Raw genomic sequence first — 18,109 nt, 5'->3', positions numbered from 1 at the left:
CTTGCTCCTGATCTTAGTGGAAATGCTTTCAGTTTTTCATCATTGAGGACGATGTTGGCTGTGGGTTTGTCATATATGGCCTTTATTATGTTGAGGAAAGTTCCCTCTATGCCTGCTTTCTGCAGGGTTTTTATCATAAATGGGTGTTAAATTTTGTCGAAAGCTTTCTCTGCATCTATTGAGATGATCATATGGTTTTTCTCCTTCAATTTGTTAATATGGATTATCACATTGATTGTTTTGTGTACATTGAAGAATCCTTGCATTCCTGGAATAAACCCCACTAGATCATGGTGTATGATCCTTTTAATGTGCTGTTGGACTCTGTTTGCTAGTATTTTGTTGAGGATTTTTGCATCTATGTTCATCAGTGATATGGGCCCGTAGTTTTCTTTCTTTGTGACATCCTTGTCTGGTTTTGGTATCAAGGTGATGGTGGCCTCATAGAATGAGTTTGGGAGTGTTCCTCTCTCTGCTATATTTTGAAAGAGTTTGAGAAGGATAGGTGTTAGCTCTTCTCTAAATGTTTGATAGAATTCTCCTGTGAAGCCATCTGGTCCTGGGCTTTTGTTTGTTGGAAGATTTTTAATCACAGTTTCAATTTCAGTGCTGTGATTGGTCTGTTCATATTTTCTATTTCTTCCTGATTCAGTCTTGGCAGGTTGTGCATTTCTAAGAATTTGTCCATTTCCTCCAGGTTGTCCATTTTATTGGCATAGAGTTGCTTGTAGTAATCTCTCATGATCTCTTGTATTTCTGCAGTGTCAGTTGTTACTTCTCCTTTTTCATTTCTAATTCTATTGATTTGAGTCTTCTCCCTTTTTTTCTTGAACAGTCTGGCTAATGGTTTATCAATTTTGTTTATCTTCTCAAAGAACCAGCTTTTAGTTTTATGGGTCTTTGCTATCGTTTCCTTCATTTCTTTTTCATTTGTTTCTAATCTGATTTTTATGATTTCTTTCCTTCTGCTACTTTGGGGTTCTTTTGTTCTTTCTCTAATTGCTTTAGGTACAAGGTTAGGTTGTTTATTCGAGATGTTTCCTGTTTCTTAAGGTAGGATTGTATTGCTATAAACTTCCCTCTTAGAAATGCTTTTGTTGCAACCCATAGATTTTGGGTCATCGTGTCTCCATTGTCATTTCTGTCCAGGTATTTTTTGATTTCCTCTTTGATTTCTTCAGTGATCACTTCGTTATTAAGTAGTGTATTGTTTAGCCCCCATGTGTTTGTATTTTTTACAGATCTTTTCCTGTAATTGATATCTAGTCTCATAGCATTGTGATCGGAAAAGATACTTGATACAATTTCAATTTTCTTAAATTTACCAAGGCTTGACTTGTGACCCAAGATATGATCTATCCTGGAGAATGTTCCATGAGCACTTGAGAAAAATGTGTATTCTGTTGTTTTTGGATGGAATGTCCTATAAATATCAATTAAGTCCATCTCGTTTAATGTATCATTTAAAGCTTGTGTTTCCTTATTTATTTTCATTTTGGATGAGCTGTCCATCTGTGAAAGTGGGGTGTTAAAGTCCCCTACTATGAATGTGTTACTGTCCATTTCCCCTTTTATGGCTGTTAGTATTTGCCTTATGTATTGAGGTGCTCCTATGTTGGGTGCATAAATATTTATAATTTTTATATCCTCTTCTTGGATTGATCTCTTGATCATTATGTAGTGTCCTTCTTTGTCTCTTCTAATAGTCTTTATTTTAAAGTCTATTTTGTCTGATATGAGAATTGCTAGTCCAGCTTTCTTTTGATTTCCATTTGCATGAAATATCTTTTTCCATCCCCTTTCTTTCAGTCTGTATGTGTCTCTAGGTCTGAAGTGGGTCTCTTGTAGACAGCATTTATATAGGTCTTGTTTTTGTATCCATTCAGCCAATCTGTGTCTTTGGTGGGAGCATTTAATCCATTTACATTTAGGGTAATTACCGATATGTATGTTCCTATTACCATTTTCTTAATTGTTTTGGGTTTGTTATTGTAGGTCTTTTCCTTCTCTTATGTTTCTTGCCTAGAGAAGTTCCTTTAGCATTTGTTGTAAAGCTGGTTTGGTGGTGGTGAATGCTCTCAGCTTTTGCTTGTCTGTAAAGGTTTAATTTCTCCATCAAATCTGAATGAGATCCTTGCTGGGTAGAGTAATCTTGGTTGCAGGTTTTTCTCCTTCATCACTTTAAATATGTCCTGCCAGTCCCTTCTGGCTTGCAGAGTTTCTGCTGAAAGATCAGCTGTTAACCTTACGGGGATTTCCTTGTGTGTTATTTTTCCCCTGCTGCTTTTAATATGTTTTCTTTGTATTTAATTTTTGACAGTTTGATTAATATGTGTCTTGGCGTGTTTCTCCTTAGATTTATCTTGTATGGGACTCTCTGTGCTTCCTGGACTTGATTAACTATTTCCTTTACCATATTAGGGAAGTTTTCAACTATAATCTCTTCAAATATTTTCTCAGTCCCTTTCTTTTTCTCTTCTTCTTCTGGAACCCCTATAATTCGAATGTTGGTGCGTTTAATGTTGTCCCAGAGGTCTCTGAGACTGTCCTCAGTTCTTTTCATTCTTTTTTCTTTATTCTGCTCTGCAGTAGTTATTTCCACTATTTTATCTTCCAGGTCACTTATCCGTTCTTCTGCCTCAGTTATTCTGCTATTGATCCCATCTAGAGTATTTGTAATTTCATTTATTGTGTTGTTCATTGTTGCTTGTTTCATCTTTAGTTCTTCTAGGTCTTTGTTAAATGTTTCTTGCATTTTGTCTATTCTATTTCCAAGGTTTTGGATAATCTTTACTATCATTATTCTGAATTCATTTTCAGGTAGACTGCCTATTTCCTCTTCATTTATTAGGTCTGGTGGGTTTTTATCTTGCTCCTTCATCTGCTGTGTGTTTTTCTGTCTTCTCATTTTGCTTATATTCCTGTGTTTGGGGTCTCCTTTTTGCAGGCTGCAGGTTTGTAGTTCCCGTTTTTTTGGTGTCTGTCCCCCGTGGCTAAGGTTGGTTCAGTGGGTTGTGTAGGCTTCCTGGTGGAGGGGACTAGTGCCTGTGTTCTGGTGGATGAGGCTGGATCTTGTCTTTCTGGTGGGGATTTCCACATCTGGTGGTGTGTTTTGGGGTGTCTGTGGGCTTATTATGATTTTAGGCAGCCTCTCTGCTAATGGGTGGGGTTGTGTTCCTGTCTTGCTAGTTGTTTAGCATAGGGTGTCCAGCGCTGTAGCTTGCTTGTTGAGTGAAGCTGGGTGCTGGTGTTGAGATGGAGATCTCTGGGAGATTTTCGCTGTTTTATGTTATGTGGAGCTGGGAGGTCCTTTGTGGACCAGTGTCCTGAAGTTGGCTCTCCCACCTCAGAGGCACAGCACTGACTCCTGGCTGCAGCACCAAGAGCAGTTCACCCACACGGCTCAGATTAAAAGGGAGAATAAGTAGAAAGAAAGAATTAGTAGAAGTAGAAAGAAAGAAAGAAAGAAAGAAAAGAAAGAAAGAAAGAAAGAAAGAAAGAAAGAAGGAAATTAAGAAAGGAGGGAGGGAGGGACGGATGGAGGGAGAGAGGGAGGAAGGAGGGAAGGAAGGAAAAAAGAAAGAAAGAAGATAAAGTAAAATAAAATAAACTAAGATAAAATATAATAAAGTTATTCAAATAAAAAATAATTATTAAGAAAAAAACGGACAGATAGAGCCCTTGGACAAATGGTGGATGCAAAGCTATACAGACAAAATCTCACACAGACGCATACACATACACACTCACAAAAAGAGGGAAAGGGGTAAAAATCATAAATCTTGCTCTCAAAGTCCACCTCCTCAGTTTGGGGTGATTCGTTGTCTATTCATGTATTCCACAGATGCAGGGTACATTGAGTTGATTGTGGAGCTTTAATCCGCTGCTTCTGAGGCTGCTGGGAGAGATTTCCCTTTCTCTTCTTTGTTCTCACAGCTCCCAGGGGCTCAGCTTTGGATTTGGCCCGGCCTCTGCCTGTAGGTCGCCGGAGGGCGTCTGTTCTTCTCTTAGACAGGACAGGGCTAAAAGAGCCGCTGATTCGGGGGCTCTGGCCCACCCAGGCCGGGGGGAGGGAGGGGCACGGAGTGCGCGGCGGGCCTGCGGTGGCAGAGGCCGGCGTGACGTTGCACCAGCCCGAGGCGCGCCGTGTGTTCTCCTGGGGAAGTTGTCCCTGGATCCCGGGACCCTGGCAGTGGCGAGCTGCACAGGCTCCCCGGAAGGTGGGTGTGGATAATGACCTGTGCTCGCACATAGGCTTCTTGGTGGCAGCAGCAGCAGCCTTAGCGTCTCATGCCCGTCTCTGGGGTCCGTGCTTTTAGCCGCGGCTCGCGCCCGTCTCTGGAGCTCCTTTAAGCAGCGCTCTTAATCCCCTCTCCTCATGCACCAGGAAACAAGGAGGGATGAAAAAGTCTCTTGCTTCTTCGGCAGGTCCAGACTTTTCCCCGTGCTCTCTCCCGGCTAGCCGTGGCGCACTAACCTGCTGCAGGCTGTGTTCACGCCGCCAACCCCAGTCCTCTCCCGGCGCTCGGACCGAAGCCCGAGCCTCAGCTCCCAGGCCCGCCCGCCCCGGCGGGTGAGCAGACAAGCCTCTCGAGCTGGTAAGTGCTGGTCGGCACCGATCCTCTGTGCGGGAATCTCTCTTCTTTGCCCTCCGCACCCCTGTTGCTGTGCTCTCCTCCGCGGCTTCGAAGCTTCCCCCTCCGCCACCCGCAGTCTCCGCCCGCAAAGGGGCTTCCTACTGTGTGGAAACCTTTCCTTCTTCACGGCTCCCTCCCACTGGTGCAGGTCCCGTCCCTATCCTTTCGTCTCTGTTTATTCTTTTTTCTTTTGCCCTACCCAGGTACGTGGGGGGTTTCTTGCCTTTTGGGAGGTCTGAGGTCTTCTGCCAGCGCTCAGTATGTGTTCTGTAGGACTTGTTCCACGTGTAGATGTATTTCTGGTGTATCTATGGGGAGGAAGGTGATCTCCACGTCTTACTCTTCTGCCATCTTCCCGGAAGCCTCCCAATGTGTTTTTAAAATACACACTTTATTGGGCCTTTTGAATTGCAAAAGCAAAAAAAAACATGTTGGTTGTGATGAGTGAAATGTAGAAATGTATGAAGGAGAGTTTAAAAATCTTCCCCCTCTCCTCCCACCATGAAGATTCCAATGATAAAATGATGTGTCCTTTTACATCTTTCTGCTGACACAAGCATATATAGTCAATATTCCAGCTTTATTAATTTTTTCTTTTATTTTATAAATGGGAATATATATAATTATATATATGTGCACACGTGTGCGTGTGTGTATGTGTGTGTGTGTGTGTATAAAACTCAGCTACTCATTGATTTAACAGTATTTGGACCCCTTTCTATGTAAAAACATTCAGGTCTAGTCGATTCTTCTTAAATACTGCATAATACCTCATTGAATGACTAGATCCTAATTTAGTCCGCCATCAGTTTGTTCCCAGTTGTTTCTCACTACACCTAATGGTACAATGAACTTCTTTGTCCTTGGTCCTTATATTCGGGGTCCTAAATTGGGATTACTAGGCTGATTTAACATTTTAGATATTAAAAATAACTGTCTGATTACTTTCTTAATCTTTTGCTGCAGCTCGCAGTCTGGGCAGCAGGAACGAGAATGCTCTGTTGCCCACGTCATCATTAGAAGGGGATATTTACTACTTCTCCTCTTGTTTGCCGACCTGGTGAGTGAAAACTATCTAATTTGTGTGTAAAGCACCAACGCTCTTTATTATGGTCAGCGAAGCAGAGTTCAAGGTTTATCAGTACTTCCTGGGGAGCATTTAGAAATGCTGATGCCTGGGCTTCACCACAGACCTACTGAATCAACATCTTTGGAGAGTAGCCCAGGAATCTTTTTGTATTTGTGTTTTAATTTCCCCAAGTGACTCTGATATAGCTGGGCACATATCCATCGACAGGCAATTGGAAATCATGAACAGAACCTCTATCTAGAACTGAGAAACCTAAACTTCAAAAGCTGCAATTTATTAGTTAAGTGTTTAAGAAAACAATGTACCCAGGTAATCATTATGGTTAGAAATTCAAAAATTCAATTTACATACAACATTTTAATTCCATGAATTGTTTAAAACAAGGGATACCTACATGTACCTTTCTTTGCTTTAGAGATTAAAGCCCAAGATAGGAGGCAGCTATGAAGTGGACATTTTAGAATGACAATTTCCTGGCCAGCTGTGAATCCCTTCTTAAAGAGCATGAATACTGAATGTCTGATCTTTTTGAAAATGAAATAAAATTAGGGGTGTTCTGGCCCATCATTGCTGAACTCTGTCTCATGGAACTTCCTCACTTGAAGAATAGAGAAAAAACCCTGCTACTTCAGTTTTTATTAGGATGTATCTGGGCAGAGCAAGGCAAGGGATTGTTAAAGACAGTGACTCTGAAGGGGAGGTCAGCACAGTTGTTTGAGAGGTGCCTTGAGAGACTTGAGTAGCAAAGGCGGAGTCATTCTCTCTTCTCTCCTTGAGACCAGAAAGGGGCTGCCTTATTGCCACAAACCAGGAGCAGCCACCAGGTGGCGAGGTTCTCTTATTTTCCTCAAAGCCTGAAGTGTTTAAGGGTGGGAGAGAATAAATGACTTCAAATTCTCAACTTGGATAAAACCAAAAGTGAAGGGGGCAAGGATGCAAATGGCAGACTCTCAGTGTCTCAGATAAGAGCACCCACCTTGCAGGGGGAGTTGTGAGGAAATGCTTAATACATGTGAAGTGCTGAGACCCTGCCTAGCTGGTTTTAAGGACTCAGTAAGCTCCTTTTAAAATATGAAAAGTGAAAGAAAACCTCTAGTAGTATAACCTCATCTTAATTGTTTTTATGCTGAGTTCCGTTTCAGTTCCTGTTTTTTCTTAAAATCCTCTACAAAGTCATATCTATGTCAAAATTAAAAATGACCTAGTTAAAATAGATATGTAACTAGAAAACAGGGTTCAAATACTTCCTCTTTTGAGTGAAAATCAATCAATGTACAAAACCCCCAAATTTACAAAATGGATAAATTCAAGAGATTGCAAAAGAGTCTTTATTTTAAAAAGAGACTCATCACAAACTTCCTTAAAAGATAAGTTTCCTTTCTACCTTAAGAATTTGATTCAATTTACTAAATTTAATTTGCTCCTGACTGCTCTGTGAACTGAACGTATCCTCAGAATCAATTGTGAAGTTGGTCATTTGCCTTCTGCATCCTTTGCTTCCCCTTCTGTAGATTTTCTCCTTTCCTATACGCTTCCCATGCTTCTGTCTCCCGATTCCCTCAGGAGAGGTGCAGACAGTAGATGAAGATTGGGAGGAAATGCAGTACAAAAGCCCTGGAGGAAATACAGTACAAAAGCAAAAGCTGTTTACACTTGGGCAGCCTTCTCACTGGGGGCAGCTTTCACTCTAGGGAGATAATAATGTGGAAGAGGATGAGGAACCATTTATTGAACATTTTCTCTATTCTGGGTACTCTTGTTTGCATGTTCACTTATTTCCCACAGAAACCTTGTGATGGAAGGATGGGGATAATTATCCATTTACATATGAAGAAACTGAGGGCACAGAACTAGTACGTGAAAGAGCCAAGTCTTGACCTTAGGTTGGTCTGATTCCGTAGCTCAAGTGTTGAACTGCCACTGGGCTGGAATATGTTAGAGCAGAAGCAGGGGGTTAGGTGAAAATGAGCGTCTCAATGTAATTCTGGGAAACAAACGAAAAGCAGTGTTAGCAAAGCTCCACCAACTCGACGATGAGCATAACCTACTTCTGTGACACTTGCCCCCAGTCAAAAACAAAGTCCTTTCATATTATCTCTTAGAAAATAGGCTGTTTAGTGCAATGTGCCAGCATATACATTGGCATCAGATAGATCTGATTTTCCATATTCTTTATACTAATGAGATAATAATTATTTTTACTATTCTTTGTGACAATGAAATATGAAGTCATAATCACCACATTCTAAGGACTCCAGAACGTGTCCAAACAAAAAAGAATAAAAGCAAGTATTTGACATCTACAGCATGAGAGAAGAGACTTTGTAACAAACTGAAAACATTTCCTGCTGGTAAAGATGGGACAATAAGAACAAAACTACTTTACCAAAAACTGGTTCTCATATTTTGACTTGACAGTTAAGGAATGCTGAATTAAGTAACAACAAATCACCTGAAAATGTGAGTGAAGCAATGGCAGAAAATTATCTCGTAATAAATTTTCTAAATTTATTAAGAGACGTCATTATTTTAATATAATCTCTGGTGCAAATTTTAAAGTGATTGATTTAACAGCCTGTACTCTAAAGTATATACAAATGTGGATTTGTCCTGAAAGTATAAAACATTCTGGCTTATTTATTAGGCTGGCCTAATATTTTATTTATTTATTTATGGCTGGGTTGGGTCTTCGTTGCAGTGCGTGGGCTTCTCATTGCGGTGGCTTCTCCTGTTGTGGAGCACGGGCTCTAGGCACTTGGGCTTCAGTTGTGGTGTGCAGGCTCGATAGTTGTGGCGCATGGGCTTTGTTGTTCCGCGGCATGTGCGATCTTCCCGGAGCAGGGCTTAAACACATGTCCCCTGCTTTGGCAGGTGGATTCCTAACCACTGCGCCACCAGGGAAGTCCCTAGCCTAATATTTTAAAATAAGTCTGCAGCCATACAGTCTTCATAGATTCCCTAAAATCACTTGCCAGTGCATCTCTCAGAGAGAGATCAGTGCAGAAGTAACATCATGCTCTTCCTTCTTAAATTGTTTAGGCAAGTGGAGGAAACCAGATGAAATCTGCCCAAAGCAACTTTTTAGTGAGTGTTCCAGTTGGTGTGTTTTCAGTAGCTTTTAAGAGATCAACTCAGTTGGCACCAATAGCATAAAAAGCCTGAGGTAGGGTGATTCCAGGCGTGGTTAAGTCAGTGGCTCATTGCCATCACTGAGGAGCCAGGCCTCTTCATTCTTCTGCTGTGCTTTGCTCATAATGTTGACTTTTGACCACGGGCTTGCAGGATGACTGCAGCAAGTTTAAGTAAGTACTTCACAACATTAAAGGCTCCCTTGTGTCCCTTTTTAAGAGTAAGAAAAACTCTTCCACACTCACTGTTCAGAATTATAGACATGCCCATTCCTAAATCATCCCCTGGCAAGGAAAATGGGATTTCCATGATTGGCTGAGATAAATTAAGATTATCCTTCCTAGGGGTGGGGAAAGGTCCAGCCTTCTCTAAAGTATGCAGTCTCCCGACAACTGAACAATGTCAAAGTTTTGATCTCAGGGAGGATGAGTGTGTGGAACTGCTGCAAAGTAAGTGTTCGACAGTGTCCGCCATGTTGAGTCAGGAAGACCCTAGAAGGAATGGCTCCCAAAGCAGGGCTGGGACCTTCCAGGTATTTGCCTTGTGGAAGGAGAATACATACTGAAGAATAACTAGATAATATTATCCCTTTTTTTCTGATTTGACATGGCAGTCTCAACCCCTGATGACTTTCAGGGAAAGAGAAAATGTTGTGATTATGCCTTTTAAAAGAGACAAAAAATTCCCTACATGGAGGAGTCAGTGGTTCAGTATTACATTTGTAACTAAAAGAAATGTGGGGGGAAGGGGGAACAAAACTGAATCTTTTAGTTCAATTTACAGAAACCCATCTGTGACAGACATACGCAATAGGAAACTTCATCTTTCGTCACAGGAAGTCCAGAGGTAGGGAAGGCTCCAGGGTCGGTTGATCTGGCTCGTTCCATCTCTTGGCCCTGCCTTCCTCAGTGTTGGCTTCATCCTCAGGTTGGTGGTTGGAGTGATTCTAGGTGTCACAGCTAGTCAAGATAAAGTGCAAAAGGGGCAGAATGACAGCTGCCCGTGAGGAATGGGAAGACTTTCCCCAGATGCCCCTCAGCATACTTCCTCTCCTGTTTCACTGGCCAGAGTTAGGTCACATGTCCATTCCTGAGTCCATCACTGCTTGGAGAGCTGACTAAACATCTAGGCTGTGAGGATTCCAACTGCAAGTTGGTTTTCACTGTAGTTGGAATAATCAATATCCCTTACCTCTATAACTCTAATTAATCTAATTAATCTACATCAGCAGTCAGCAAACTAATCGGCCCACCACATATTTAAAGTTTTAAAGTTTTATTGGAGCACAGCCCCATCCATTGTTTTCCATGTATTATTGTTGATGGCTATTTTTATGTCCCAATGACATTTCAGTTGTGACAGAGACCATATGACTTACAAAGCCTAAAATATTTTCTATGTGATTCTTTACAGAAGTTTGCCTACCCTGATCTAAAGTTAACTGCAGTACTTTCTTTTATTTGCTTTATCCTACCTTCTGAAAGTGGCAACTTTTAATTTTATTATTCTAGGAAGGAGTGTGTGATGGTTAATTTTATGTCATCTTGACTGGCTATGGAGTGCCCAGATTAAATACTATTTCTGCGGGTGTCTGTGAGGGTGTTTGCACATGAGATTAGCATTTGTATTTGTGGTATCAGTAAAGAAGACTGCCCTCCCCAGTGTTGGTGGGCATCATCCAGTCCATTGAGGGAGGGTGTGAATAGAACAAAAGGCAGAGGAAGGAGGAATTTACCCCCTTTTCCTGCCTCACTGTTGAGCTGGGACATCTCATCTCATCCTTTCCTTCCACTCAAACTGAGGTTTATACCACTGACTCCCCTGGTTCCCTGGTCTTCAGACTCAAACTGAATTATACCACTGACTTTCCTGGGTCTCCAGCTTGCAGATGGCAGACTGTGGGACTTCTCAGCCTCCATAATAACATAAGCCACTTCCTCATAATAAGTCTCTCTCTCTCTCTCTCTCTGTCTCTCTCTCTCACTCTCTCTCTCATTTATATATACTGTATCTATTTGTCTATCTGTCTATCCCTATTGGTTCTGTTTCTCTGGAGAACCCTATCACAGAGTGAAACCTATGTTCATCTTATCCATAGTTGTATGATTAGATATATTTTATCGATTTCCTTTGTGAGTTTTTAAATTGAAGACACCTAGTCTACATAAGACACCTACATAAAGTCAAGTCAATGACTCTCCCAACAGGTTTATGCTGTTTATACAGGATCCAGTCAGTGGCGTGTTGGACCCAGTTTGTACTGACTTGTAAGAGCTATTTGCTAGCATGGCTTTCAAACTCTGCCTTCAGCGACCTTGGTGGTGTGAAATTGACCATGGTGGGGAGTAGGTACACCACAGAAATTGGCAGACACTTAAATTGAGATTGTTCGCTGTTCTTTTTTTTTTTTTTTTTCCTGAAGATCTGGTTGTTAAATATTTACCAGCACACCATGGCTCCAGCCATTATACACACCTGTCTCTGCTCTATAACTGCACAACAGAGAATGCCAATGGTGATCGGGGCTTTACCAATACATTCAGCTTCAAATGATTTGTAATCTGAAGTAGTCAGTTAAATCCCTCTTGCAATGAGATAATGTAGCCTGTGTTTTAAGTGTTACATAGCTTTTGATTTGTATAGGTTTTTTTCTAAGTAAATATTTCTCTTAGATGAAACATACAGATGAAATAAATGAAAGCAAAATATCTTCCCCTTAAACTATCTGAAATTACAAGCATATTTATATTTTATAATTTATGTAAACCACTTGTGTGTGAATAAAGCGGAATATAGCTATCAGTGTACAAGGATCAAGTGTTCTGAATTCTCACTTTGTTCTGGAGTGAGTGTAGTGTTCACTGGGATCCGAAGGGAAGCCCTAGGTTTGGAGAGACTTGCCTTAATAAAAAGTGCACTCATTCATTTAAACAAGCATTTATTAAGCATCTATTAAATCCCAGGCAACAATGACTTGCAAAAGACCTGGGCCCTGCTCACATAAGCCTTACAATCTAATGAGGAAGATAAATGTTAAACAAATAATCACATAAATGAGTACAAAATTAACAGCGGAACAGTAGGAAAGAAATGTAAATCTTTGTAAGCATGGGGAACTGACCCATCTGTGTTGCAGAGAGTAAGAGGGAAAGAGTTCCAAGTTGAAATCTATATTCCAGGGAAATCTACTGGGTTGGCCAAAAAGTTCATTTGGGTTTTTGGAAAAACCTGAATGAGCTTTTTGGCCAACCTAATATTTTCCAAGAGATCCTGAAAAAACTTGCCAGCCATTGTGGGCTCAAGAACAATGGGGGAACATTTGAAGGGTTTTAAGCACAGGAGTGTCAGGATTAAATATGTATTTTCAAAAGATCTGTGGCTGCAGAGGCACAAGGATCTTGGCATGGGGAGAATAAGCAGAGGGAGAGCAGTCCTTTGGCTATTGCAGCAGTTCTGGCGGGGTTTAGACCAGGGCATTCATGGAGGATGTGGTGAGAAGTGGCTGAAACACATCTGAACTCACTGAGCTCCCCACAAAACACTTCAGCTGCCTTCAAGGAGCTTATAATGTAGTTGAAGAGGCAATTCATGGGTATAAAGTCACAGCAACAGTGTATAATTAGGAAGTAAACTGAGGAGATCAACTGAGGGACATAGGAATTGAGAGCAAGAAATGGGCCAGGACTCCAATGGTTAGGATTTGGAGAGAGAGAGGCCAGAGGAAAGAGGTGGCAAGAGGCAGGGCAGTGAGGGGAGGAGCAGAGATGGCACAATGGGGTGAAGAACAAATCTTGCTGGATATGCAGGGTCAGGCCAAATTATGAGAACTTGAGAAGGTCAGAATTTGAAAGACTTGATGTGAGATGAGAATGAGCCACTAAAAGTATTTTACATAAGAAGGAAACCAAACGAAAGTAAGCTTTAAAGAAGTTTAGTTTTACCAAATTCTTGTGGTTAATTAGGCTGAGAAGAACTTGCTGCCTGCATGGTTGTTGAGTAGGGGATTGGACTTAGCTGTTGACAATTAAGAAAGGAGGTGAGGCCTAGAGGAAAACATGGGCAGAACACTCTTTGACGTAAATCGCAGAAATAGTTTTTTGGATCTGTCTCCTATAGTAAAGAAAATAAAAGCAAATATAAACAAATGATACCTAATTAAACTTAAAGCTTTTGCACAGCAAAGGAAACCATCGACAAAATGAAAAGACAACCTACCGAATGGGAGAAAATATTTGTAAATGACATGACCAAAAAGGGATTAATATCCAACATATATAAACAGCTCATGCAACTCAACATCAAAAAAAACAAGCAACCCAGTTGAAAAATGGGCAGAATAACTGAATAAGCATTTTTCCAAAGAGGAAATGCAGATGGCCAACAGGCACATGGAAGGATGCTCAACATCGCTAATCGTCAGGGAAATGCAAATCAAAACCACAATGAGGTATCACCTCACACCTGTCAGAATGGCTATCATGAAAAAGAATACAAGAAACAAATGTTGGAGAGGATGTGGAGAAAAGGGAACCCTCTTGCACTGTTGGTGGGAATATAAATTGGTGCAGCCACTGTGGAAAACAGTATGGAAGTTTCCCAAAAAACTAAAATTAGAACTATCATATGACTCAGCAATTCCACTCCTAGGTATCTAACTGAAATAAAACAAAAATACTAACTCAAAAAGATACAGGCATCCCAATGTTTATAGCAGCATTACTTACAACTGCCAAGATATGGAAGAAATGTAATTGTCCATCAACAGATGAACGGATAAAGATGTGGTATATATATATATATATATATACACATATATATACATACACAATGGAATACTACTCAGCCATAAAAAAGAATGAAATTTTCCCATTTGCTGCAACATGGATGGACTAGGGGAGCATTATGCTAAGTGAAATAAATCAGAGAAAGATAAATACTGTATGATATCACTTATTTGTAGAATCTAAAAAATACAGCAAACTAGTGAATATAAGAAAAAAGAAGCAGACTCACAGATACAGAGAACAAACTAGTGGTCACCAGTGGGGTGGGGGGGCAGTATAGGGGTGGGGGAGTGGGAAGTTCAAACTATTGGGTGTGAAAAAGGCTCAAGGATGTATTGTACCACCCTGGGGAATATAGCCAATATTTTGTAATAACTGTAAAGGGAAAGTAACCTTTAAAACTTGTATTAAAATTAAAAACTAAAGAATGGAGGTGAGGGACAGATATTAGGAACATTCACTGGATAGGAGATGATGAATTTGCTTTAGACATAAAATGAGCTTGAAATGGTGATGAGCTCTCCAGTAATAAATGTCCAGTAGGCAATAGAGACTGGGTGGTTTTATTTGCATTCTTCTGCACTGCTTACAATCCCAGCTTGTCTTTCCACATTAGCGTTCTCAAAAGGAATGTTCCATGATTTGTACAAAGGAAAAGTTCTCCTTTCTAAAGCACTTGGCAAGACTTTACAAAATGAAATATTTTTATACATTATCTTAATTGCATATTAAATAATATCTTGCCATAACAAAATTGAATTGCCCAGACGGTCATAGATTGTTTGTTTGTTTTGCGGTACGTGGCCCTCTCACTGTTGTGGCCTCTCCCGTTGCGGAGCACAGGCTCCGGACGCGCAAGCTCAGCGGCCATGGTTCACGGGCCCAGCCGCTCCGCGGCATGTGGGATCTTCCCGGACGGGGGCACGAACCCGTGTCCCCTGCATCAGCAAGCAGACTCTCAACCACTGCACCACCAGGGAAGCCCGGTCATAGATTTTTCTGTATTCTTTACCAGTTTTAATAAGTAATTATGGATTTTTAGGAAATTAGAACCAGAGGTAGACTCCTATTTTAGTGAGCTTCATGAGATAAATAATTTATAGTGTTTAACTTCCATTAAATTTTTTAAAAAATTTATTTATTTTTGGCTGCGTTGGGTCTCCGTTGTGGTAGGCAGGCTTCTCTTTGCAGTGGCTTCTCTTGTTGCAGAGCTCGGGCTCTAGGCATGCGGGCTTCAGCAGTTGTGGCACACAGGTTCAGTAGTTGTGGCTCATGGGCTTCTTTGCTCCACGGCATGTGGGATCTTACTGGACCAGGCCTCAAACCCATGTCCCCTGCATTGGCAGGTGGATTCTTAAGAACTGTGCCACCAGGGAAGTCCCTCCATTAAAATTAATATACACTGCAATCTATAGCAAAACAGGTTCAGGATATACTTTATAAAGAAACTCATATACTCATGTCTCATTTACAAATCTTCTCTAGTTTATTAATAACCCACATTTCGTCAGAGATTAAAGTCTTCTTTATCCCTCCATCCTCCTACCCCTCAACACTTCTAAGGTAAACTACCACCTAAATACCAATAGAGTATTTTTTAGAAAATTTAGAATTTCAAAGGTCCAAACACAATACAAATAACAAACAACAACAAAAAAATGTCTTTGCTTCAGAGATTAGCTTCAGAGCGGACAACAACTGTTGAAGGCATCTGCTAAGTGGGATTTTTAATTTAATAGAATTTGTTGTAACTCTATCAGTAAAGCACAATTGCTGTGCACCATCTGTCGAAGCTTTGAAACTGCCTTGCATGTTACAATCATATCCATTAAAATGGAATACTACTTTTTACTAACTTGTCTTCTTCCTATTTATTTTCCAATGCTTTCAGAATCATTAGAAGATGAATTGACAAGAAAACAAACAATCTCAAGAGTCAAAAGGACAACTCAACAGCAAAAAAAATCCCACCAAAAAAACCCCCAAAAACTGATTTTTAAATGGGCAAAGGACTTGAATAGACATTTCTCCAAAGAATATATACAAATGGCCAATAACTATGTGAAAATGTACCCAGCGTCACTAATCATTAGGGACATGCAAATCAAAACCACAATGATATACCACTTCACACCCATTACGATGACTATTACAAAACAGAAGAACAAACAACAGGAGAAAAAACAGAGGATAGGTGTTGGCAAGGATGTAAAGAAATTGGAACCCTGTGCACTGCTGGTGGGAATGTAAATGGTGCAGCTGCTTTGGAAAACCATATGGCAGTTCCTCAAAAAATTAAATATAAAATTACCAAAAAATTAAATATAAAATTACCATTTTATGTATATGCCCAGCAATTCCAATTCTGGGCATATACATAAAAGAATTGAAAGCAGGGACACAAACAGATGTTTGTATACCAATGTTCATAGCAGCATTATTCACAATAGCCAAAAGGTGGAAGTAACTGAAGTGTCTATTGACGGATGAACAGATAAGCAAGGTGTGGTCTATATACATACAATGAAATATTAGCCTTAAAAAGGAAGAAACTTCTGGCACATGCTACAACATAGATGAACCTTGAGGACATTATGCTAAATGAAATAAACCAGTCATAAAAGAACAAATACTGACATGGGGTACTTACAGGAGTCAAATTCATAGAGACAGAAAATAGATGGTGGTTGCCAGGGCTGGGAAGAGGACATTCTTCTTTTATTAAACTGTAATTTTATTTTTATGTTATTCTGTAATATACCTGTAGGCATATAAAATGCAGCATTATTTATAACAGTAAAAGATGATTAAAACATACAAACAAATAAAAACAGTAAAACATTGGTTGAATAAAACTAAGTTACATCTCCAAAAGTATGTAACTTTCTCAAGATGGAGTACTACAGAAACATTTAAGAAAAGGATATTGATATAAGAGAATTCCAGGATACAGTGTTACATTAAAAAATCAAGATAGTAAACAGTGTATATAGTATATTACCCTTTATGTAGGCTACACACACACACACACACACACACATACACACACACACACACGTATTTACGGAAACACACACAGGATAGAGAAACCAGAGGCTAAATTTTTTTTTAATAATGCATTTGAGGAGTATAAAAAAGGTGTAAGGTTTTCCTGAATATTCTTTGGTTTCTCATTTTAAATTTAGGACTCCGCCTGCCAGTGCAGGGGACGCGGGTTCGTGCTCCGGTCCGGGGGGATCCCACATGCCGCAGAGCGGCTGGGCCCGTGAGCCATGGCCGCTGGACCTGTGCATCCGGAGCCTGTGCTCCGCAGCGGGAGACGCCACGGCAGTGAGAGGCCCGCATACCACAAAAAAAAAAAAAAAAAAAAAAAAAAAAACCCAAAACTTTAGGACTATACTTTATTTTAAAGTTTTAACTGTCAAATCACATGAATCATTTATATATTCAAAAATAAATTTAAATTTTAAAATAATTCCTAAAATTTAAGGTACCTGAAACAAATCTAACCATATATCAAATTAATAACATAACCGCACATAAAAAAGCATTATTTCAATTAATTTTAGAACACGTAGTTGTACACAGTGGGGTATATTTTAAGGACAAAGAGAATGGCAAGAAAATCTCAAGCTTTATTTGTCAGGTTTACTATTAATGGTAATGCCATTATTAGTTTGAAATTACTTAATGCATATTACAACATAAATAATTATCTTTATGTTGTTAGAAGCCAGGATGTCCAGTAGGAATGTAAAATCAAGTACAGGGACTTCCCTGGTGGCACAGTGTTTAAAAATCCACCTCAATGCAAGGGACACGGGGTTGAGCCCTGGTTTGGGAATATCCCACATGCCATGGAGCAACTAAGCCCGTGCACCACAACTACTGAGCCTGCGCTCTAGAGCCCACAAGCCACAACTATTGAGCCCACAACTACTGAAACCCGCGTGCGTAGAGCCTGTGCTCCGCAACAAGAGAAGTCGCCGCGGTGAGAACTCATGCACTGCAATGAAGAGTAGCCCCCGCTCGCTGCAACTGGAGAAAGCCCGGGCAAAGCAATGAAGACCCAATGCAACCATAAATAAATAAATTAAATAAATTTCTAAAAAAAAAAAAAAGAAAAAAATTTTATAAAAGAAAAAAATAATAAATCAAGTACATTAAGTATATAATTGGAAGTTGAATTGAAATACCTCTATAAACTTATGACTTCTAATTTTTTGTATGGGAATAATTTCAAACAAAGAAAAGTTGCAAGAATAGTACAAAGGAAATCGTTCTACCTCTTTCCTAGATTCATTTATTATTAATATTTTGCCTCATTTGCTTTGTCATTGGCTCTGTTTATCTACACACACATAATTATTTTTCTGAAACAGATGCATAAATCATGGTTAAGTGTGTATTTTTAAGAATAATAATATTTTCTTTCACACAGTTATCAACTGCAGTAAACTTAACATTGA

This window comes from Tursiops truncatus, chromosome 4, assembly GCF_011762595.2.
Source record: "Tursiops truncatus isolate mTurTru1 chromosome 4, mTurTru1.mat.Y, whole genome shotgun sequence".
Lineage (NCBI taxonomy): Eukaryota > Metazoa > Chordata > Mammalia > Artiodactyla > Delphinidae > Tursiops > Tursiops truncatus.
Note: the sequence above shows the minus strand (reverse complement) of the source record.